Below are 22,480 nucleotides of genomic sequence, written 5' to 3'. Positions count from 1 at the left end.
CCCTGGAGGCTGCAGCCCCCTCCTGGGCCTCAGTTTCTCCTCCCATAGAGTGGGCTGTCCAGACTGAGTGTGTGTGTGCGCGTAAACACCAGGCGTGTGATACTGGAAGTGCTCACATCACACCTTCCGGGCTGAGGGAGCCCAGAAGGGGAACGCACCGCTCACGGCTGTGTGTCTGCAATAATACTGGCCCTCCAAGCCATCTTGGCTGAAGCCTCTCCTTTCCACAGGGGCCCCCGAACCCCACCCACTTTGTTGCGGGAATGTCAGGCTTTGCGGTACGGCCTCCGGAGTGGACCCAGTGTGGGCCCCTCCCTGCCTCTGGAGAACCCCCGTACTCATTCTTGGTTGTACGTGGAGCACCACAGGCAGGCCTTCCCAGGCGGCTCAGCTGGTAAAGAATCTGCCTGCAGTGCAGGAGACCTGGGTTTGATCCCTGGGTCGGACCTGAGTTGGGAAGAGCCCCTGGGAAAGGAAATGGCAATCCCCTCCAGTATTCTTGCCTGGAGAATCCCATGGACAGAGAAGCCTAGTGGGCTATAGTCCACTGGGTCACAAAGAGTTGGAAAGACCAACACTTTCACTTTAAAGAGTTAACCTGGCCCAGGGCTGTTTGACCTTTGCTCCCAGCTCCTGGGAAGTGAAGGTCCTGCCACAGAAAAGTGTGCTTGTTTGCCTAGGGCCCCAGGCCACACTGGGTATCTCTGCTAACAGTGTGGGCAAGGGTGGGGGGCTCAGGCCACCGAGGTTCTCAGCTCTTCCTCTGCTGGGGCTGCGTCTGAATGGTGAACCCCAGGAAAAACCCTGGACCCCAAGGCTCGGGGAGACCCATGGCTGCCAGCCCCGGGCGTGCCACCACACACTGGTGCTGGGAGAAGCAAGCGCTGTCCGCGTGACTCCACGGGGAAGGGAGTCCTCCAGCTGTGTTCGGAAGTCTGCTGGCCACTGCCCCATTCCAACTGTGACCTGCATCCTCTCACTGTAGCAGACCATGACCGAGGGTGTCCCTGGCGGTCCAGTAGTTACAGAATCCACCTGCCAATGCAGAGGACATGGGTTGGATCCCTGGTCCAGGAAGATCCCACACGGCACAGGGCAAGTAAGCCCGTGTGCTGTGCTCCAGAGCTCATGATCTGCGATAAGAGAAGCCACCCCAACAGAAAGCCAGGCACGGCAACTAGAAAGGGCCCCCGCCTTCTACAACTAGAGAAAGCCCACGCAAAGCAACAGACCCAGTGCAGCTGTAAATAAAAACAAACGAATAGATAGAACTCCTAAGAAACAGACCATGACCATGAGTAGGAAGGTCTTCAGTGACTTCTGAGTCCTTCCAGTGAACCGTTGAGCTGAGTGTAGTGTTGTTTTTTTTTTCAGTCGCTCAGTCGTGTCTGACTCTGTGACTCCATGGCCTGCAGCCCTCCAGACTCTTCTGTCTGTGGAATTCTCCAGGCAAGAACACTGGACTGGGTTGCCATTTCCTTCTGCAGGAGATCTGCCTGACCCAGGGATGGAACCCAGGTCTCCCACATTGCAGGCAGGCTTTTTACCATCTGAGCCACCAGGGAAGTCCCAGTATAGTATTAGGAACCCTCAGTCTCTGTAGCTGGTGTCAGAAGTGAAGGTGGTCTTAAGGGGCCCTGAACTTTCGCAGGGGCTGATTGCTGTCCCATGCCTGGCCAGGAAACCCCAGGAGTAAGCAGACGCTGGGGTGGGGAGGTGCCAGCCTGGGCTCCACCCATGGGCCTGGTGCCTCCAAGGGTGCCCAAGGAGGACAAGAGAGTGATGCCACTGGGCAGGGTCTGACCAACTGCTGGACACAGAGCTCAGGCCTCCTCCCCCGTCAAACCACAGTCCCTCCTCCTGCATCCCTCTGCCCAGAGAGAGGTTCTTGAAGGCACTTCCTGCCCTACCCCCAACCTCTCCATAAACCCAGCATCCAAGCCAGGGTCTAACCCTCAGCAGCACCTGCTGGTGGAACAAAGGAGCACAAGAACTCGGGGTGAGTAACCGAGTGAACGAGTGAACGAACATCACGGCTCCCACGCTCGGGAGCAGACTTCCACGAGCCAGGTGACAGCCCCAGTTGGAGGCCACGCAAGAACCTTTCAGGACACTGACACAACCCCTGCTGCCCTGAGGCTTGTGCCTGCCCCTCCCCTTGCCCCGTTCCTGTGGGTTTTGGCGGAAGGCAGCACGGCAGGGTGGTGACGCCTGGACAAGACCTGCTGGCACAGAGGAGCTGCGCCTCTCTGGCTCCCCCTTAGCTTCTGGCCCAAGGGTCCGACAGCCTGGGGTCCAAGACCAGGCTCCCCCACTGTGAGAGCAGACCCCACTCCAGATGCGGAGGGTGGGCAGGTGCCCTGTCACTCACTTTCACAGGTGCCTCCCTGCCCTCTGGTCTCCCCATTCCTCACTCCCTCCAGACATCCAATCCCAAAGCACCCTGAGTTTGTGCTCCCCCTACCCGAGGGAGCCGCCTGTGACAGCTCCACCTCCACATCCACCCTGGAGGGGCCTCCCTGACACCCCACTCAAGGAGCAGGCCCCCCAAGTCACCTTCACATTGGCCTATGGCTTTGTTGTTATTGCTATTGTTATAAGGCATGTCGGATCTTAGTTCCCCAACGAGAGACTGCCTCTCTAACCCTGCATTCGAAGCACAGAGTTCTAACCACTGGAGTGCAAGGGAATTCTCACTGTTGTTGCTCTTAACCTCCATTTTCATTATCAAAGGTTTAGGTTCACAGAAAAACTGCGAAGATGGTAGAGGGAGTTCCCGAATCGCCCACCCAGCTTCCTCTAAAGCTACCCTCTTCCTCCACTGAGTTAAAAGGAAGAGAATCACAACAGTAAGAGCACCACTGACCCAGACTCTCCCCATATGCCCCTCGGTTTGTCTAGCCACATCTGCATGATCCAAAGTGCCTGGCCCTCGACTTCCCTACTGCTGCAGTGGCTGAGACTCTTTGCATCCAAGGCAAGGGGGTGGGTGCGGTCCCTGATCAGGGAACTAGATCCCACAGTTCAGTTCAGTTCAGTCGCTCAGTCGTGCCCGACTCTTTGCAACCCCATGAACCGCAGCACGCCAGGCCTCCCTGTCCATCACCAACTCCCGGAGTTCACTCAGACTCACGTCCATCGAGTCGGTGATGCCATCCAGCCATCTCATCCTCTGTCGTCCCCTTCTCCTCCTGCCCCCAATCCCTCCCAGCATCAGAGTCTTTTCCAATGAATCAACTCTTCGCATGAGGTGGCCAAAGTACTGGAGTTTCAGCTTTAGCGTCATTCCCTCCAAAGAAATCCCAGGGCTGATCTCCTTCAGAATGGACTGGTTGGATATCCTTGCAGTCCAAGGGACTCTCAAGAGTCTTCTCCAACACCACAGTTCAAAAGCATCAATTCTGCGCCACTCAGCTTTCCTCACAGTCCAACTCTCACATCCATACATGACCACAGGAAAAACCATAGCCTTGACTAGACGAAACTTTGTTGGCAAAGTAATGTCTCTGCTTTTAAATATGCTGTCTAGGTTGGTCATAACTTTCCATCCAAGGAGTAAGTGTCTTTTAATTTCATGGCTGCAGTCACCATCTGCAGCGATTTTGGAGCCCCCCAAAATAAAGTCTGACACTGTTTCCACTGCTTCCCCATCTATTTCCCATGAAGTGATGGGAAAGAAGATCCCGCATGCCGCAACTAAAGATCCCCATCTGGAGCCCGCCTGCCAGTGCAGGAGACACGGGTTCGATCCCCGGCCTGGGAAGATCGCACATGTGGAGCAACTTAGCCCACGCACACCTGCTGAACCTGTGTGCTGCGACTAGTGAAGCAAAGCAGTGGGAAGTGTGTGCGCTGCAATGGAGAGCAGCCCCCATTCGCTGCAGCTAGAGAAAGGCTGCTCACAGCAGTGAAGACCCGGTGGGACCAAGAATACATAAATACTAAAAAGAAAAGATCTTGTGTGCCGCCACTAAGACTCAGTGCAGCCAAATAAACAAATTCAGTATTGAAACAAAACAAACAAATGCCTGACCCGAGACCCTGCCTACCGTCCCCTTCCTGCCCCTCCAGGAGGTGGGCACCCGGGATGCACGGTCTGCCAGGCACAGTGTGTCTGGTGCTGACCCTGCATGTGGCCACACGGGGCCCCAGGCGTGCTGTCATATATCTGGCCTGGCCTCCCACCAGCACTCTGCAGCCCCAGATCTTTCCAGAACAGTCCAGTTCATGCCTCTCAAACCTTCCTGCTCTCAGGTGTGAACCAATCAGCCAAGCCCGTGGGGCCACACCCTAGGGTCTGAGACGGGGCCGGTGGGGCCACACCAGACAACCAGAAGCACAGCGCTGACCTCAGCCTCTCCTCTGCTCAGCATCTCCCCACCCCATGTGCCGCAGATGGCACCCCAGAGCCCCCCGCCACCATGGGGCACAGAGCCCTTCTCTGTATCAGTGCATTTAAGCATCACAAATGCCCTGTCTTAAGTATCCTGGGCTGACTGTAACAAATTCCCATCAAGTGGGTGGCTTAGAACAACAGGAATTCACTCCCTCACAAGTCCAGAGGTGAAGTCCAAGATCAAGGTGCGGGCAGAGTTGATTCCTTCCAGAACCACAGACGGAGGATCCACCCCCGGCCTCTCTCGGCCTGAGGGGGCTCCGGGCATCCTTGGCTCGTGGTTCCGACCTCTGCCTCCGTCTCCACACAGCCTTCCCCTCTGTGGCTGTGTCTCACACCCCCTCTCCTTTCTCTCAGAATAATACCTGTCATTAGATTTGGAGCCCATCCTATTTCAGAATCGTCTCATCTTGGGACCCTTAATTACATCTGCAAAAGTGCTCTTGCCAAGTAAGGCCACGTTCCCAGGCTACGGGTGAGCATGTGGACATATCTTTTGAGGGGACACAACTCAATCGAAGACAGGACCTTTGAGAGGGTTCCCAGCATACTCCACTTTCCAGATGGGAAAACTGAGGCTAAGCAGGCAAAGGAACGGCCTAGGGTCACCCGGCTCAGAAGTGGCCAAGTAGGGCAGAGACTCCACTCCTGGAACCTGACTCCTGGATAACCTTGTGGACCAGTGGGCGGCTGGGACCACAGAGCATCACAAAGGCCACATCACATCACAGATCAGAGCACACCACCTCGTCTGGAAGCTTCGAGTCAGAGAATCAACTCGACCACGTCGGCTCTATGGAGGCGGGGATGCGGCACGAGTCTCACTGTAAAAAGCCTCCTCAGGGGGACTTCCCTGGTGGTGCTAGTGGTAAAGAACCCCTCTGCCAATGCAGGAGACATAAGAGACGTGGGTTTGATCTCTGGGTCGGGAAGATCCTCCCTGGAGGGGGAAATGGCAACCCACTCTTGTACTCTTGCCTGGAGAATCCCATGGACAGAGGAGCCTGCGGGCTACAGGCCACAGGGTCACAGAGAATCGGATCTGACTGAAGGACTTAGCCCGCACACACGCATGCAGCGCTGGGCTGAGGGTTCGATCCCTGGTCGGGGGAACTAAGGTGCCAAGTGCCTCGGGGAAACCAAGCCCACGTGCCGCAAGCTACTGAGTCCGCACAGCACAGCCAAAGGCCCCACGCACTGCGACAAAACGTTCCGTGCGCTGCAACCCAGGCCCAACACGGCCAGAAAGTAAGCAGATTCTTTAAAAGGCCACCTCAAGTCCTGCCTCAGCCCTGGGGCCCTTGTTTTTAGGCAGGAAAGCCCCTCTGGTCCCTGACCCAGCCTGAGTCAGGACCGACCCCCAACACCCATTCCCACTGCCCCTACAGAACGGTGGGGAAACGGCGACTTCTCCAGCTTTCCCCAACCCCCTTGCTGGAGGGACCCCACGGGGACAGAGCTGCCCTGCAAGGCGTGTATCCCATTTCTGTGTCCTCACCCTTACTGGGCACGATCACAGGCCAGTGGCCCTGAGAGGCATGGCAGATGCAATCACCTCCCCAGGGCAGTCCCAATCCTTTGAGACCCCACAGGATGCAATGAATTCCCATCTGTCAGCTCCTCCCAGGCCTCGCTGTCTGGAAGGAGCCAGCCCTGCTCGGGCCCATCACAACCACCATGGCAACTGGCCAGCCTCCTAATGAGATTAAGGGGAGTGGCCACGCTGAAGGCTGAGCTCTGTCCTGCAAAGCCAGGGCAGGCGTGGGGGCCACAGTAGAGGGTCCGGGAGGAGCCTCGAGCTCTGAGCAGACCTGCTTCCCCCTCTCGCCACAAAGGCCTGCACTATCTGGCCCCTTGCTCCCCACGAGTCACCGCACTTCGCCCACCAAGGGGGCTGCCTCAGGGCCTCTGCACTGGCACTCCTTCCTCCAAGAGGTTCTTCCCGCTGGGCCGGCCCAACACGGTGCACCTTTCCTCTGTGGGGTCACCTCCACGGCTCACTCTCCAAAGCCACTCAAGGTCTAACTCTTGCCATCAGACTGTCAGCCCTGCGAGGACCCTGGCACAACAGTGCGGCATGGCATCCCTGTGGGTACTGAGAGACTGGACGCTGGGAGAACCTGTGCGTGCAAGAACGATGACTCAGTGTGCTCGGAACCCCAGGCGGGACCGTGTGCCTCCCGTGCCCACGTGGGACACAGCACCCTGTCTCTGGGGAAACTGAGGCCCAAGGATGAAGAGACAGCTTCCCGGGCACACGGGCAAAGAACCACTCATGAGAGGGAGGTGGAGAGCAAATCCATCGAGAGGGCACCACCCTTTGGGGACCTGAGTGCTGAGCAGGACCCCAGGGGATTCTCACACCCTGGCCTGAAGCCCCGCCCACTGGGCTCCCCAAGGAGGAGTCCTCAGGAGGTGGCTGACGTCAGAGGGGCCATTGAAGGGGCCACTTTGGAGGCTGTCCCCAGGAAGGGAGGAACCTGGGCTTTGCCAGGTTCTCCAAGCGTTCCAGCAGCCGGAGGGGCCTTTGGAGGGGCCACTTTTGGAGGCTGTCCCCAGGAAGGGAGGGACCCGGGCTTTGCCAGGTTCTCCAAGCGTTCCAGCAGCCAGAGGGGCCTTTGGAGGGAGGCCCCGAGAGCCCCTGAAAGGATCTGACTCTGAATCTCGTGGAGCTGCAGCTGCGTTTTCCAGAGCCAGCGTTCCCCACGGGTGCCTGTGCCCCACTTTTGTCTGGCTGTGTCCCTGCAGATTCTTTCCAAGGAACCGGCCCCAAGAGGCTGCCCGGTCTCAGCTGCTCCAGCACCAGACGAGAGTTTGAGGAGGGGAGGCAGGCCCTCCCAGGCTGCATTCACCACAGCCGCCGGACGACCTGTCTCTCCCCACACCTCTGCTGCCCACCCTGGGAACAAACACCTGGGGCTCAGGCAGACTGCTGCGCTGGCACAGGCGCCCAACCAGGAAGGCCTGAGGGCGCTTTTTTCTCTTTTTAAACTTTTTCCTTTCTTCTTTATCAAAGTCACGCAACAGAATATGAACCATTTTAAGGTGCACAAATCAGTGTCATCTAGTACAACCAGAGTACTGTCTGATCATCACCTTTAGCTAGGTCAAGGGCATTCTCATCACCCCAAAAGAGACCCAGTGCCCATTAACAGTCGCCCCTCAGCCCCCTCACAGCCCCACAACCACCAACTTGCTTCCTACTTGTCTGCATTTGCCTATTCCTGACATTTCATACAAAGGGGATTGGGCTTCCCAGGCGGCACTGCTGGTAAAAAACCAGCCCACCGACGCAAGAGACATGAGAGATGTGGGTTCGATCCCTGGGTCGGGAAGATCCCCTGGAGAAGGAAATGGCAACCCACTCCAGTATTCTTGCCCAGGAAATCCCATGGACAGAGGAGCCTGGCGGGCTTCAGTCCGTAAGGGCTGCAGAGTCAGACACGACTGAAGTGACTTTAACACGCACAAAGGGGACCACACACTATTTGTCTGTGTCTGGCTTCTTTCTCCTGGCATGTTTTCAGAGTTCATCCGCGCTGTGTCAGAGCTTCACTCCTTTTATGTCTGAATCAACATTCCGCCGCATGGATGGGCCACGCTGCGTTTATCCGTTCGTCTGCTGATGGCCGGGTGTCGCCCCACCTCCTGGCGACTGTGACTATGCTGCTGTGGACATGCGTGTACAAGCACCTGCCTGAGTCCCTGCTTTCAAACCCCTCAGGAACACACCTACAGGGAGAACTGCTGGGTCATATGGTAATTCCATATTTATCTTATCGAGGGACTACCAGACTGTCTTCCACAGCTACCACACCATTGTACGTTCCTACCAGCGGTGCACAAGGGTTCCCATTCCCCCACGTCCTCACCAACACTGGTTTATTTCTGCTGTTTTGACAGCAGCCATCCTGACGAGTGGGAGGTGGTACCTCATTCTGGCTCTGATTTTCATTTCCCTGACTATTGACGCTGAGCATCTTATCATGTGCTTACCGGCCATTTGTGTATCTTTGGAGAAATGCCAAGTCCTTCGCCCTTTTTAAACACCGAGTTGCATGTTTTTTTTCCTTATTGAATATATATTCTAGGTCTTTTTTTTTTTTTTTAATTGAAGTATAACTGCTTTACAATATTGTGTTCATTTCTGCTGTACAACAATGTCAATCAGCTATAAGTATTAGTTGCTCAGTCGTGTCCAACTCTTTGTGACCCCATGGACTGCAGCCTGCCAGGCTCCTCTGCATGGGATTTCCCAGGCAAGAACACTGGAGTGGGTTGTCATTTCTCTTCTCCTGACCCAGGGATCGAACCCGGGTCTCTTGCTTTGCAGGCAGACTTTAATGTCTGAGCCACCAGGGAAGCCCTTGGTTAATCAGCTATATGTATACCTATATCCCCTTAAGCCTCCCTCCCAACCCCACCATCCCACCCCTCTAGGTCATCAGAGGACCCAGCTGAGCTCCCTGTGCTATAATGCAGCTTAACATCTGGAATCTTAACCTCTTATCAGAGCCTGGTGGGCCACAGTGCATAGGGTCGCAAAGAGCCGGAACACAACGGAAGCGACCTAACACACATGCACAGCTCTACGGTTGCAAATACTTTCTTTCTCTGTCTTTTCATTCTCTTGACAGTCTTTCGACGCACAGAAGTTTTCAACGCTGACAGGGTCCAATTCTGTGCTTGTACTTGTACTGCTTCCTTCTAGGAATTTTACAGGTTGCTCTCTTCCACTTCAGTTTTTAGTTCATTTTTAATTCACTGTCATTGGGAATGCCCTGACACTCCGATGGTTAGGACTCCACACTTTCTCTGCCGAGGCCCCTGTTTCAGTCACCAGTTAAGGGGACTTTCCTGGTGGTTCAATGGCTAAGACTCCCTGCTCCCACGGCAGGGGGCTCAGGTTCGAACCCTGGTCAAGGATCTAAGAACAAGTGCAGCCAAATAAATATATTAAAAAAAAAAAAAATCCCTAGTTGGGGACCTAAGATCCCACAAGGCACAATGCAGCCAAAAATAATAAAAACTCACTGTTGTTAACTTTGTTGCTACCCCAGCCCCACCCCAGCATGGGCCCCCACTCCAAGGGAGGGCTCCACAGTGGGGCGAGGCCAGGCTGACCCCCCCGAAGTGTGCCTGGTACACTGGAGTTTCTCATGACACGTCTGCTGAGCACAGGAAGGAATAATGAATGAATCAGGGAATGAATGAAAGCGTCACAGGCATGTGGCCGAGCTCGGATTCCAGGCTGAGTCACTCCAGCCCCCGGCCCCTGGCCGGTGGAGACACTCCCCAGCTGCCTCCTCGCTCGTTCCCAAAGTGTAAATACAGAACCAGATACACAAACACCGAGTGTGCCTCGGAATGCCTTTAATCAGCCTCGGCTGCCGCTGCCAAATCCCCAACCCTGGCGGAATCAGAGGGTCCGCTGTGAGCTCGTTTTGTTTCCTTCGGCGGTGGCGGTTGTTGAGCCCAGACGCTGGGGCTGGGGAGGAGGAAGGGTCCCTCGAGGTCTGAGTGCAGCACAGCTGGCGCCTGGGGGCCTCTCCCCCGGCCCGCCAGCCAGGCGCCCACTCTGGGCGGGACCCTGAAGCAGCCCTCAGAGGGAGAGGGCTCCCCTCCACTTGACAAGTAGGGAAACTGAGGCCCTGGGGGAAGGACAGGCTAGCTCGGAGGCCGCCTGAAAAGGGAACGGGGCCTCGGGTACGATCCAGACTCCTGCCCTGGCGAACTGCAACTTCCTGGTGGCCCAGAAGGCCCTCCCATGCCTCCCGCCTCTGGGCCCTTGCACCCATCGCCCCCTTTTCTGGAACCTTCCACGGAGTTCCTTCTCATTCTTTGGGTTTCAGCTCAAACACGACATCCTCAAAAAGCTTTTCCTGACCCCTTCCTTCCAAAATAACCCTCCGGGGACTTCCCTGGAAGTCCAGTGGTTAAGACTCCGCACTTTCAACACAGAGGGTGAGGGTTCGAGTCCTCGTTGGGAAAGTAAGATCCCACGTGCCATGTGGTGAGGCAAAAAAAAAAAAAAAACAAAAACCAAGGATCAAAATAACCCTCTGTATTAGCTCAGGCCACCATAACCAAATCCCACAGAATGGGCGGCTTTTATTTCTCACAGTTGTGGAGGCTGGAGTCTGGGAGGAGGCTGCCAGCACGGCCTCCGGTGAGCGCTGTCTGCAGGCGGCCGCTGTGGCCCAGGGTCCTCGCGTGGCCTTTCCTCGGGGTGTGCTCAGGGGCAAGTCTCCCTCTCTCCCCCTCTTAAGAGAACATCCGCCCTATGGACTCAGGATGCCTCCCTATGACCTCACGTCACCTCAAGCACCTCTCAAAGCCCCATCCTCCACCTCTGGTCACGCTGGATGCTAGGGCTTCCACACAGCAATCTGGGGCCGCAATCTGGCCCACAGCCCCCTGTCACAGGCAAGCAGCTGGCCTGTGTCTGGCTGGTGGGCCAGCCAGCCTGACAGCTGGGGCCCTGCGTGCCCAGCCTCCGTGAGCGCCTAGGGGACCAGCTCTCGTCCCCAGGAAGGGACCATCGACAGCTGTATCTGGAACTGGGAAGCCCAGAATCGCCCCACACCCTGCGTCCTCTGGGATCACCCTTGGCTGGGCAGGCCCAGGCAAAGCCAGGGAGCCTAGGACTCTTCCAGCAGAAGCCCCCAGGCTACAGGATGGGGTGGCCTGCAAAGAAGGGTCTTCTCTGGGCCTGGGCTTGGAGAGGCCGGAAGTCAGTGAGGCACAGGTGACAAGAGATGCGTGCTGTCCCCGGGGCTGCTGGCAAGAGAGACATGATGGGTGGAAAACCACAGCTGGCGTTTCTGCAATCAGCGGCCTAAATGTAAAGTCATGTGCCTGCTCACCAGGGGCATGTGTGAGGCAGCACCAAGGCGCAGGACCAGCCTGGGGTGAATCCGCTCAGCCCCTCAACTCGGGCTGTAGGCCCATATGGAACTTCAGGATGGAGACTTGTCTGAAAACAGTTTTTGCGGTTGTAATTAGTTAAGGCTCTTGAGATGAGGTCATCTTGGATTTGGGGAGACCCTAAATCCAGTGACTGGTGTCCTTACAGGAAGAGAACACGGAAGGCAGGAAGGAGGCCAGGTGAAGGTGGAGGCAGACATCGGGGGGCGCAGCTGCAGACAAGGGGCCTCAAAGGCTTACCAGCAGCCCCCAGAGCTGGGGGAGAGGCCTGGGATGGATTTCCCCTCGGAGCTCCGAGAAGGATCCAACCCTGCCCACATCTGGATCCACGGACTTCCTGTCTCCAGAACCATGACGAAGTAGACTTCTGGTTTTTGTTTTTTCCTGTTTTTGTTTTGAATCTCTGTTTGCATGTGTGCTCTGCATGCTCAGTCGCTTCAGTCGTGACAGACTCTTTACAATAACACGGAGTGTAACCCTCCAGGCTCCTCCACCCATGGGATTCTCCAGGCAAGAATACCGGAGTGGGTTGCCATACCCTCCTCTAGGGGATCTTCCCGACCCAGGGATCGAACCCGAGTCTCCTATGGCTCCTGCAATGCAGGCAGATTCTTTACTGAGGAGCCACTGGGGAACCTCTGGTAGTATTTAATCCTTTGATTTTTTTTTTTTTTTTTTTACTGCACTACGCAGCATGTGGGATTTTCCCTGATCAGGGATCAAACCCGTGCCCCATGCACTGAAAGCATAGAGACTTAACCACTGGACTGTGAGGGAAGTCCCACTATTACTGAATTCTTACATCATTATTAAACTCATTTCTTCCCCAAAGCAGACAGCTTTTATTGAAATACAGCTGACTTACTGTACTAGTTAGTACAGTAACTTACTTAGTTACTTAGTGTATTAGTTTCAGATGTATAGCAAAGTGATTCAGTTATACAAATAAATATACACACACACACACACACACACACACACACACACACACACACACACACATCCATTCTCAGATTCTTTTCCACTGTAGGTTATTACAAGACACTGAATACAGTTTCCTGTGCTATGTATCAGGAGTAGGTCCTTGTTGTTTATTTTATATAAAGTAGTGTGTATCTGTTAATCCCAAACCCCTAATTTATCCCTCCCTGCCTACTCCTTTGGTAACCAAAAGTTTGTTTTCTATGTCTATGGGCCTGTTTCTACTTTACAAATTCATTTGTACCATTTTTTTAGATTCCATATATAAGAGATGTCATGTGATATCTTTGTCTGGTTTACTTCATTTAGTGTAATAATCTCTAGGTTCATCCATGTTGCTGCAAATGGCTTTATTTAATTCTTTTCTATGGCTGAGTAATACTCCACTGTATAATTGCACCACATCTTCTTAATCCAGTCATCTGTTACTGGGCACGTGGGCTGCTTCCACATCTTGGCTATCGTAAACAGTGCTGCTGTGAACACTGCGGAGTATGTATCTTTTCAAATCAGAGTTTTCATCTTTTCTGGATACATGCCCAGGAAGAGACTTCAGTGGCTTCAAGCCTCCCGGTTTAAGGTTTTTTGCTGTAGCAGCCTCAGGAAACTAACTCTGGGGGCCCAGAGAGGAGGCAGGGCCTCTCAGAGCCCAGCTTGGGAGAGGCAGGGACCTCGAGAATGGATGATCGGGGAAGGCTGGATGATGGGAACCTTCAAGTTAACAGTCCACGGTGCAGACTGATCTAGTAAGTGTCCAGGCAGAGGGAATATTAAGGACAGAAGTGGAAGCCCAGGCAGAGAGGGAAGAGAAGGCCAGGCCAGCTGTGGTGGGCCGTCACTGCAGAGCGGTGAGGAGGGCAGGACTGATGCCCAGACCAGGAGGGCACAAGGAGGCCATGAATGCCCAGGTGGAGACCCAGGGGAAGGTCCACCACAGTGGCCCTGACAGGCTGGATCGGGGAGGTCTCGGCACACTGGGGGCTGCAGAAGAGCCTCTCCCTGAAACACGCTCCTCCTGGGAGGTCCTCGAGGTGTCCTTCCCCAACTCTACACCAACCCCACCCCAAGGTCCGAGGGGCTGCACTGAACAGGGCCGCAGGGATGTGGGGTCTTAGGGGGCGCAGAGCTCTGCCAGGACTACACGCCTGCCTCTGGCCAGGGGCCTGGGCAGTGTGGTGGCCGCCAGCCCCGGCACCACACACTGATCTGGGGCCACAGCACGTCACGGTCAGGCCCACAGGGGGCCCGTGTGCAGCAGGCTGGAGGGCCCGTGTTTGCTCACCCAACACTGCCCTGTACACGCCCCGACAGGCTCTGGAGAGGTGGGAGGGGCCCCAGGTGGGACGCAGGGGAGCCACACTTTACAGGCCCAAACGCAGTGCGGAGACAAAGCCCAGTGTGCCAGCAGGACAACTGGAGACGCTTCTCCCTGCTTCCACAGCCCGGTGTCCGTGGGAGAGGAGGCCGACTACCCCACAGGCCCAGGAGGACCTACACGTGAGCGCCGTCCCCGAGCCCATCTGTCCGGGCACCACGTCCCCAGTACCTGGCTGAGCAGCCCCCAAGGCAGGCGGCCGAGCCCCGCACACACTGAGCTGAGGCCCCTCCCAGACGGCCAAGTGCACCGGTTGCACCTGTGACCTCAGCAAGCTCTCTCGCCTCCATGGGGGCTACTCGGCCCTGGCCCAGCCGGAGGGTCTGGGGGAGGCCTCGGGGCTGGGTGGGAGGGAGACTGGAGGCCAGAGGGGCTTCCCAGAGTGAGACCAGTAGAATGGAGAGCATTTCGAAAGCAGATCAGGCTTGAAGAGCTGCCCGTTTCTATTCTGATTGTGGTCTAACTAACATAACTCAATTTCTGGAGCTGATAAGATCTAGATTTCTGATATTTTTAAGTTCAAATCCCTTAGACATTGCAGTTCTCTTCTGGTTTTGCTGATCCACAATTCGTTCCGCGCAACTAAAGCTGAAGAAGCCTGGGAATGAAGTTTGGAACAAGGTTGATAAAGTTCCTTGCCTGGTAACTAACAACAAAAGGACAGAAAGAGGGGGGCACTCCGGACAGTGCCTGCTCCCGAGCCCTGGTGGCCGCACTGGGCGGCAGGGCCCAGTGGGAGGGGTGCGTCTATGGGGGCGGGAACCCTGACCCCAGGGCCCTCTATGTCTACCCCCTCCTCTGAGGCACGACACAAGCTTCCTGGGGCAGACCTAACAAATGGCCACAGACGGGGTGGCCTAAAAAACAGGAGTGTACTCCCTCAGCGTTCCGGAAGCCACGAGTCGTAATTCAAGGTGTGAGCGGGGTGGGACCCTTCAGGACAGAGAATCTGCCCCAGGCCCCTCTCCTGCTTCGGGGGGCTTTCAGCAGTCCCTGCTGCCCCCGGGCTTGGAGCCAGGTCACCCTGATCTCTGCCTCTGTCTTCACAGGACTTCTCCCTGTGTGACTCTGCTCTACCTTCCTCTAAGGACCCGTCCCTGGATTCAGGGCCCACCCCGTTCCAGGATGGCCTCACGCTGACCTGATGAGGTTCTTTGTTGTCTTCGTTGTTGAGTCACCAAGTCGTGTCTGGCTCTTTGCAACCCCGTCGACTGTGGCCTGCTAGGCTCCTCCGTCCATGGGACTTCCCAGGTAAGAGGACTGCAGCGGGGTGCCATTTCCTCCTCCAGGGGATCTTCCCCACCCAGGGATCGAACCCACGTCTCTTGCACTGGCAGGCGGGTTCTTTACCACCGAGCCGTCGAGGAAGCCCGAGAATGAACTAGTGGGCTAATAATTAATAAAGACCTGGGAGTTCAGGCCAAGAGCGGCTGGGAAGCACTGTCACAGGGCAAGAGAACGGCAGCACCACTCATTTCCTCGTTTTCCCTCTGGACGGGACGAGAGGGGCAGAGACCCTGTTTCCAAACAAGGTACCACTCACAGTTTCTGGTTAGATGTGAACTTGGGGGGCATCACTGGTGGTGCAGTGGCTAAGACTCCACAATCCCAGTGCAGGGGGCCGGGGTTCAATCCCTGGTCAGCGAACTAGATTCCACATGCTGGAACTGTGACTTGGCGCAGCCAAATAAAGAACTAAGTAAATGTTTTTCAAAGTGACAATAAATATACTTATTTTTAAAAAACTAAAGATTAAAGATGAAGTTGAGGGGGTGGGGCCACTCTCTGACCCCAAAGTCACACGGTCCTGTGTTCCCGTGAGCCCCACACTGAACTCGGCCCCGCAGCGGCAGCCCCTGAGAGCTCCAGCCCCGGCCAGCGTGACCTCACACACAAGTGGCAGCTCACAGACGCCTGCCCGGTGTCCTTGGAGGGCGCAGGGGGGCACCTCCAGCTCCAGGCAGGCCCCCCAGAAGGCTGTGGGAGGAGCAAGCGTGCTGGGGTGATGTGAGGGGATGCTGGGTGGGCACTAGGGTCAGAAGCCCCTAAGTGACAAGGGCAGCGGAGACAGATGGTAACAGCAAGACCTAAGTGGCATCTTCCCGCATCCCAGCCAGGTGTGGCCTCAGCCCCCGACGCAGGTCAGCTTGGGCACAGGTGGCGGCCCCACTTGTGCCCCTAGAAACTTAAGTTCCCATCCTCACCCCAGAAACCGGAGACTCTGACCTCATTTGGGAAGAGGGTCTTTAGAGATGGAATTAAGTACCTTGGGATGGAGAGGTCTTCCTGCATTATCCAGGTGGGCCCTAAATCCAACAGCCAGCGTTCTTACAAGAGACAGAAGAGGATGGCGCTTCCCTCGTGGTCCCGTGGCTAAGACTCCGTGCTCCCAGTGCAGGGGGGCCTGGGTTCGATCCCTGGTCAGGGAACTAGATCCCACCTGCCACAACTAAGACCCGCACGGCCAACAAATGCAGAGACAGAAGAGCTAAGACCCCGCACGGCCAACAAACGCGGAGACAGAAGAGCTAAGACCCCGCACGGCCAACAAACACGGAGACAGAAGAGCTAAGACCCCGCACGGCCAACAAACGCGGAGACAGAAGAGGAGACACACCAGGAGCAGGTCTCAGGGAGAAGAGGCCGAGACCGGGGAGATGCAGTCAAAACCAAGGAGTGATGGAGCCACCAGAAGCTGGACGAAGCCAGAGAACTCCTCCCCCAGACCTTCAGAGGGAACCACGCGCCTGCTGACACCTTGATTTCAGGCTTTCGGCCTCCAGGGCTGTGAGGGAATAAACTGCTGGCTTAAGCCCCCCAGCGTGCAGAACCTGCTTCAGCAGCCCCACGACACTAGGAGCCACGGCCGGCCCAAGTCAGGACAGGCGCAGGCATCTCCTGCTCCCAGGGGAGGCCGGGTTGGGGGAGGGGGGGGTGTGTGCGGGGGCAGACCTTGAGCCCCTCCCCTACGCACAGATGGTGACCAATTACCTCTTTCTTTCAACTTGAAAATGAACCTGAACTCCAGCCAGCCCAAAGATCAGCATGCCACATATGCCCACCTCAGTCTAACAGCTGTCACTGCTCTGTCACCTCGGGCTCTCACTCTGCCAGGGGACAAGGGGGCCCTGATGATGTGGCCAGGGTGCCCACATGCCTGCCGGGCTTCCCTCTGGGCCACACTGGACCTATCACCCTGGGTGCAATGACTCACAACCTGACTCCTGGGGGGCTCCGAGGGGACAGAGACCAGGAGGAAACCATCTAGCTCCATCAGGCACCACCCGCCTCCTGCTCACAGGCCCCTCTGACCATCCAGGGCACAGGGCTCTCTAGGACACCCACCCCACCCCCGCACACCGCCAGCCACAAAGGGCCCTGAGGCAAGAGACAAAGCGGACGAGCACGCGCCCCTGGCCTTCCAGAGCTCCCCACGGGCTCCTCCATACAGCAGGCACCAAGCCCACTGCTGGGAGCACTGCCCTGAACCCGACACCGCCAGGAACTCCTGACACTTGAAACTGTCAGGAGGGCGCTGCCACATGTCCCAGGAGGTCAGGCAAGCCAGGCCCAGACCCAGCTCCGCACCTGACGACCCCAGCAACGTGCACGCCCGCCCTTCCCAGGGGCTTTCTCCTCCATTCCTCGCCACGGGTACTTCCTGAGCTCCAAGGGGCAGGAGCACCGTGGAGGACGGAGCCAGGAGTGGGGAGACTTAAGGGCAGATGCACTGCTCACAACTGCCAGAAAGTGGACACAACCGACCCGAAGAAGGGATAAAAACAGACGTGCTCCAGCCGCCCCATGGAATACTACTCAGTCATAAACAAGCCTGACGCGCTGACACGGGACGTGACGAGGATGAACCTTCCCAGCAGGCTGAGTGAAAGCAGACAGACGCGGAAGGCCGCAGCGTGCGAGACTCCACTTCCATGCAACGTCCGGGGCAGTGAATCCAGAGAGACAGAAAACAGATCCGCAGTTACCAGGACCTGCCAGAGGGGTGTGGGGAGCAACAAGCAACTGCTAACAGGGGCCGGGTTTCCCTCTGAGATGATAAAAATGTTCTGGAACTAGACAGATGTGACAGCCATCCAACACTGTGCATTTACTAAATGCCGTTTTATTCACTTAAAAATGGTGAATTTGGGGATTTCCCTGGCAGTCCAGTGGTCGAGACTCAGCACTTCCTCTGCAAGGCGCACAGGTTCCACCTCTGTTTGGGGAGCTAAGATGTTACAGGCTGCGCAGTGCAGCAAAAAAAAAAAACAAGTGAATTTTATGTTTTGTGAACTTCACCTCAGTTTAAAAACCGACAGCTGCTGGCAGTCCTTGGTGTTCCCTGGCTTATGGATCCATCGCACCCATCTCTGCCTCCACCCTCACATGGCCTTCTTAAAAAGACACTAGTCACTGGATTCAGGGCCCCCTCAACTCCGGACGATCCTAAGATCTCTGACACAGTCACACCTCCTAGGATCCTTTTTCCGAAGGTCATAGTCACATGTTCCAGGGGTTAGGACTTGGACATACGTGTTCGGAGGACACCATTCAGCTTACCCCACGAGGGTTGTCATAAGGCTGACAGCCTGTTTCTGTGCCAATCCCCTCATGCCCCAAACCTGTGGGCTGCCATGCTCCAGCCAAGAGACCACAGGCAAATGCATAATCTCTCAGCCTCAGTCTGCTCATCCACAGCATGGGGCTGGGCGTGCCTCCCTGGCAGGATGGAGGAGGGGTCAGGATGGTTCTCACAGGGAAGCACCTCGTGCTGGGACACGGCGAGCCTGCACAGGGACACCAGGGGTCCACAGCACACGCACACAGACCCCCAGCTCTGTGCCCAAAGACAGAAGACCCCACTCACCCCTGGGCACCCTCGGCCTCACTGGGACCCAGACGCCCCCAGCACTTGACTGTAAGGACAGGCAACGTCACTGTACCTCTCAGGAAACTGGGACCTCACCAAGAGCCAGTGGACCTACCTGGTGGAGGGCTGCTATGAACTGAATTGTGTCCCCCGTCCCCCAAATATACAGGCTTCCCTGGTGGCTCATATTATAAAGAATCCATCTGCAATGCAGGAGACCTGGGTTCACTGGGTCAGGAAGATTCCCTGGAAGAGGGCTGGGCGCCCACTCTAGTACTCTTGCCTGGAGAATCCCATGGACGGAGGAGCCTGGCGGTACAGTCCATTGGGTAGTGTCCAACAGAGCTGGACACGACTGTGGACCAACGGTTTGAAACACGCGTCTGCAACCTAATGTCGGAAACCTGGGAACGTGACCTTGTCTGGAGACAGGGCCACTGCAGATGTCCTCAGTTAGAGTGTGGTCATACTTGAGTCGGATAAGCCCTAATCCGATGACAGATGTCTTCTTTTTTTTGACATGTAGGATCTCAGCTCCCCAATCGGGGATCCAACCACCAGGGAAGTCCCAGAATCCTTTTTTTTTTTTCCCATTAAAAAAAATTTTTTTGGCTGCGCTGTGCAGCATGTAGGATCTTAGCTCCCCAACCTGGGATTGAACGCAAAATCCCCTGCAGTGGAAGTGCGGCGTCCCAACCACTGGACCGCCAGGAACAGTCTCAAACTGGTGTCTCTGCGAGATGAGAAGTGACACAGACACACGAGGGGCCAGGCCGTGTGGAGACGGAGAGGCTGGGGTGACGCAGTCACAACACAGGAACGTTGACGGCGCCAGCAGCTGGACCGGGCGAGAATGATCCCCCAATTAAGAACCTTCGCAAGGAGCACAGTCCTGCCCACGCCCTGCTTGGGACCTCTGGCCTCCAGAACCGCGAGAGGATCCATTTCTGCACTTGATTCACCTGGGTGGTAGTGCTCTGTTATAACAGCCCCAAGGCTATCATAAACGCACCCAGATAAGGCTGAGGTTCCACTCGTGCACGTGTGCTGTACACGGAGAGAGAGAGAGGACTCTGGAACTCAGAGCTTCTTCACCTTGACCCTGAACGCACATTGCATCCAGAACATGTGAACACGTGTCTCTGTTTGTAGCCGGAAAAATGGACCCTTTGCAACTGAATCTTTTACAATAGCTATCATTTATTTGGCTGCACTGGCTCTTAGCGGCAGCACACAGGATCTTTTGCTGTGGCCTGCAGGATCTAATTCCCTGACCAGGGACTGAACCGGGGTCTCCTACACTGGGAGTGTGGCGTCTTAGCCACCCGACCACCAGAAAAGTCCTGCAGTTTAACCTTAAATCTCATCACCAACAGGAGGACACAAACCCCCAGCCGGGATGCCGGCCCCTGGAGACCGGGGCTGCCTCTCAGCAAGCAGCCCCTCGGCCCAGGTGTGGAGAAGAGCCTGACTTTACACTCGGATGGGCCACGATGGGTCCCGCGCCTGCCTTTGCCCAGTCTGCCATGAAAACCTCAGGCTGAGTTTATCACAGGTGCCTCAGCCGCTTCGGGGCAGTGGGGCCCTGGTTGCAGGGGAGAGCGCGGCCTTCTGCACGCCGTGGGGGTCAGTACCCGGATCCCGGGCGCCGCAGGGCAAGCCGCCAGCAGCTGCTTCGGGCCGATGCCAAACAAATGACTTCTGAAAATGGCTTCCATGCAGAACTCGGGTTCTGGGTTGAAACTGCCTCCCCCAAGCAGCTCCTTCAACGTTGCCTCCCCGCCCAGGATGGCAGGGGCCACAGGAAGATAAGACAAAAGCAAGATGCCCTCATTACCACGGGCCCAAAATAGCTTTTATGCTCCATTTTTTTAGACATAGCACAACTCTGGAGTTACATAACAACACTCCATGTCGCTGTGTGGTCCGGGAGGCAAGATCCTGGACCTCTGCAGGCCCACCCGGTGCCCCTCGGGCCCTGCCTGAGCCCCTAAGACCTCCAGCCGCCAGCAGGCCCCTGGGTGGCACCCACTCCACCCAAGAAAATGGGCAGGGTCAGCCCCGGGACTGCCCCACTGCCCTCAGGCCACACTCTTGGCCTGGCGGACGTGGTGTCCAGGGGCCATGCCCTCCAGGGAGAAGACCGCAAAGACACAGGCCCAGAAAGGTGACAAGGGTCCCCCTCAAGCTTGTGGGGACAAGCAACTGGGCAGGCAGACACGATGGGGAGGTCATGAGATGGTCAGGCCAGAGAGGCGGCCGCAACGGGCTGGAGAGGCCTGAGTGCAGGCCGAGGAGGCGGGGGTGGACAGGGAGCAGGAAGTCTCCACGGCTTCTGTCCCTCTCCCCCTGTCGCTTCCAGGAGCAAGCCCCAGCGGCGTCCCCAGCAGGGCCCCTGCGCACCCCCGCCCCAGCCCCCGCCCACATCCCCCCACACCAGGACGCCCCACCAGCTCCTCCCCAACCCCCCACCCGGAGCCCCCCTGCATCACTGCCACCAAGAGCACCTTTCTTTCCTGCTTTAATTCAGTTCAAACCGCGTCACGCTCCTGTTTTAAACACGCCAGTAGGTTGCCATCCCATTTAGAAATCAAAGCCGACCCCGGTTCGGCGGCTCCTGGACAAGCTAAAAAAGAGTTACCACGGGAGGCAGCTGTTCTACTCCCTGGCACACACCCCAGTCAAACGAAGACTGACGCTTGCACACACGTGTTCACGACGGCCAAAAAGGTGGCAGCAACTCCCGGGTGCACGGATGAGAAAACGGATAAACAAAACAGGGTCATCCACACGATGGACTATCACTCAGCCGTAAAAGGAGCGAGGGCGCTGACACAGGCTACGACGCGAGTGGACTTCGAAAACACCATGCTGAGTGAAAAGCAGCTAGCCTTCGAAGCCCACGTAGTGTCTGAGTCCATTCATATGAAATGTCCAGAACAGGCAAACCCACAGACACAGAAAGCAGATCAGCGGCTGCCTGGGGCTGGGGCAGGGGGTCGGGGGGACCACTCAGGGGGCTGGGGTTTCCTCCTGGGGTGATGGGAATGCTTCCGGACTAGAAGGTGGTGGCTGCACCGTGAATACACTAAAAGCCATCCAACTGTTCTCTTGAAGATGGCTAATCTTACATTATGCAAAATCACCAATAATCAATCAGTCCATGAAAATGGATCCTGAACCTGTCACAGGCCTGGCCCCGCCATGCCACCTTCTCCCTGCCCCGCCACCAGGGTCTTCTTTCTGCTTCCTGGGATGGCCACGTGCCTCTCCCCTCGGAACCTTTGTCTGTCCAGCCCCTCCTCCTGTCCATGCTCAACCCCCCAGCTCTGAGAAGAGCTGTGCCCCAACCTGGGTGGGGTCACAGGCCAAGCCCCCTCCTCCCAGAAGCCCAGCCTCACCTCAGAGTCCTGATCTGCTTCTGGCCCAACCCTTGGCCCTGCCTCCTTTACTGGGCCCAGGACAGGAGGAGAGTCTGCAGGCCTCCAAGCCCCCTGGGGTCACAGGGGGCTGCTGACGAGGGCAAGGCCAGGCCAGCCGCTGGACTCGGGAGTCGGCCATGGCCCCACCCCTGCACGTGGCATGGGGCTGCAGCCCTGATCCTCGTCACCGTCCCGAGAAGACCGGAGCCGGGCCCTAGGGCCACGCTTGGCCCCCAGGGCCACCCCTCAGAGGCTGGGAAGAGGCAGGAGCCCTCCCCTTGGCCCCTGACTGAAGCCCACTTGGACCCCCAAGTCCCAAATCCAGCAGCGTCTTCTCAGCCTCCATCTCACGCTTATCAGGATTCCCTCAAAGCCTCCCACATTCACGACTTCCAGCCCAGTGCCCGCCCCCCTCCCAGAAGGGCCGCACAATCATCCAGGTGAGACAAACACGTGTTTCACTCACATGTGTGCAGAAGCAGGTACGCACATCTGCATGCACAGGCTCA

The 22,480-nt window shown here is 56.6% G+C and overlaps 1 protein-coding gene and 1 long non-coding RNA gene across 14 annotated transcripts in view; one reads left to right on the top strand and one right to left on the bottom strand.

Moving 5' to 3' along the window:
- The window catches only part of CRTC1 (CREB regulated transcription coactivator 1), an 80,645-nt gene that overhangs the window by 30,249 nt on the left and 27,916 nt on the right, over positions 1 to 22,480 (bottom strand). The window lies entirely within an intron of this gene.
- LOC138988623 (uncharacterized) lies at positions 13,645 to 15,306 on the top strand. 3 transcript variants are annotated; one of them, XR_011464898.1, is made up of 4 exons: positions 13,645 to 13,801; positions 14,212 to 14,300; positions 14,729 to 14,930; positions 15,017 to 15,306. It is a non-coding gene; the product is annotated as an uncharacterized lncRNA (long non-coding RNA). The 3 variants fall into 3 exon arrangements; XR_011464897.1 differs by having other exon boundaries at positions 14,212 to 14,321; positions 14,768 to 14,930; XR_011464896.1 differs by having other exon boundaries at positions 14,212 to 14,321.

The sequence above is a fragment of the Bos mutus genome, chromosome 7 (assembly GCF_027580195.1).
Source record: "Bos mutus isolate GX-2022 chromosome 7, NWIPB_WYAK_1.1, whole genome shotgun sequence".
NCBI lineage: Eukaryota > Metazoa > Chordata > Mammalia > Artiodactyla > Bovidae > Bos > Bos mutus.
The sequence above is the reverse complement of the archived record's forward strand: the minus strand, read 5'-3'. Positions and strand labels throughout refer to the sequence as shown.